Source organism: Elephantulus edwardii, unplaced genomic scaffold, assembly GCF_000299155.1.
Source record: "Elephantulus edwardii isolate Elephantulus edwardi_28Jun2011 unplaced genomic scaffold, EleEdw1.0 scaffold00392, whole genome shotgun sequence".
NCBI lineage: Eukaryota > Metazoa > Chordata > Mammalia > Macroscelidea > Macroscelididae > Elephantulus > Elephantulus edwardii.
This window is the reverse complement of record NW_006400142.1, coordinates 605,365-607,453: the sequence shown is the minus strand read 5'-3', so window position 1 is coordinate 607,453 and position 2,089 is coordinate 605,365. Positions and strand designations below refer to the sequence as shown.

Here is a 2,089-nt window from a genome sequence, read left to right as displayed (position 1 = left end):
TTAGAAGGTCCCATTCATCTATTTGTTCTCTATATTAAGACCAGTGTTGGTGTTGTTTTGGGGTTGTTTTTTTTTAAATAACAGATCTCAGTATTAAGAAGATACTTCATGGGAGCTCTGGTGGCCTAGTGGTAAGAAGCTGCACTGTATTCCCAGAGATGCCTAGTTTGAATCCACCACATGCTCTGCTGGAAAGGAGGGACAATCTCTTCCTGTACCAGTCAGATCTGATTTGACGGTACATGCACAAAAAATAATGAAAATTTAAAAAAATTTAAAAAGAAGATACTTTATAAATGACTAATCCCATTTTTAGAAATGTTATTAAGTAACTTTGAGTTGACTACACATCATTCTACCAAATGAACAATGGATCTATACCATACCTTATTCTGTGGCATCCTCATCATCTCTGACATGTTGGTTATAGTCATTGGTTCAGTTCATCTTATTGAAGATCTTCCCTATCTTTGCTGACTTGCCATCTTCCCACACACCATGTCCTTGTCCAAGGACTGACCCCTTCAAACAACATATTCAAAGTATATAAGACTATCTGTCAGAGGCCTGGATTACTTGCGAGGCAAGATTAGCACTACATTTGTAAAACCCGCAGAACTGATTCCATCCTGGCTAGAACCATCTCGAACGGATACCTAAATGAGATAATGTGATTACCTCTGCAGGTGTGTTCTTCGAAAACCTATATAAGTCTTTTTAGAGATAATAAAGAGAGGGGATTCTGGATTCTGGATCAATGCATCTTCATTTAATCTTCGTCCCTTCTCTTGGCGGAACTGTTTCGATATCAGGGCAGGACCTCGATAACTATCACTATCCTTGCCTCCAAGTTGCACGCTTCATGCACCTTTTCTAAGACATACTTGTTTCTTCTTTTGACCGTCCATGGGATGTTCAGCACTGTTTTCAAATAGCATAACTCAGAGCTATCTACTGTCAATCTTATTCATTGTCCAAGTTTCAGATGCGTAGCAAGTAGTTGAAATATTATGGTTTGGGTGAGGAGCACCATAGTCTTCAAACTGACATCTTTGCTCTTCAGTACTTTAGAGAGATTCCTACCAGCTAACATTCCCAATGCAGCACATCTTTTGATTTCCAGGCTGCTTGTCTCAATGGTATTGATCATGGATCAAACGAAAGTGAAATAATTGACAATTTCACCTCTTCTGTATCCAGCATGATGTTGCCTATTGATCTGCGGAGAATATTTTTGATTTCTTGATTTTGTTATTGTCTTTTTTTTTTCGTTCTCCAAAATACATGTGATTTTCAAGGGAAACAAACAAACAAACAACATACAAAACAACCTCCAGGCATTTCTTAACACCACTCTTATAAAATTCAGAATTATGATTTTATTATGAATGATGGACTAATGGAAAATAAGTTCTTTGTTTTTGAGAGAGGAATCATGGGAAAGAGAAAAAAGAAATAAGGTCAAGGTAGAATTTAAATGGGTGAGTAGAATTTCCACAAGGTGAAAAATAGACTTTTAGTGATAGAAAGGAAAATATACGTCTAGTACAATAAAAACCCATTTCATTTGTTTGATATAATAGGGTTATATTTAATTTAATGAACTCACAATGATGAGAAATGGGTAGGATCAACTTGGAAAAGATCTTAATGTCAGGATCAGATGTTTTAACTTCTTTTTTTTATTTTTAGTTTCAGATTTGTTTAAAATTTATTATTCATTTCAGTAAAAATGTATATATATAGACTTTGGATTTCTATTCATTCATTGTTGCATTTTTCTGCCCTCCCAGCCCTCCCCCCTAGTACACTACCCTCTTGGAAAAGTAAAATAAAAATTCTTTCATTGTTTTACCAACCCTTCCATAGGTCCATTCCACTATGCAGCCTTTGCTCTGGAATCCTGTCATGACAAAAATACCTACTCACATATCACTTTTAGATAGTTTTCTCCCTCATTTGTGTAAATGCAGTATACATTATTGAACCCATCTTTCTCAGTCCCCTCCCAACCCCGATGTTAGTCCTGTTTTACAGCAGTGGCACCATGCAGTATTTATCATTTTGTGACTGAGATATTTCACTCAGC

General features: G+C 36.2%; 1 pseudogene; it reads right to left on the bottom strand.

The window, feature by feature from the left end:
* Nucleotides 1–419, bottom strand: part of LOC102875250 — a 53,397-nt pseudogene extending 52,978 nt beyond the window's left edge.
* Nucleotides 420–2,089: the final 1,670 nt, after the last annotated feature.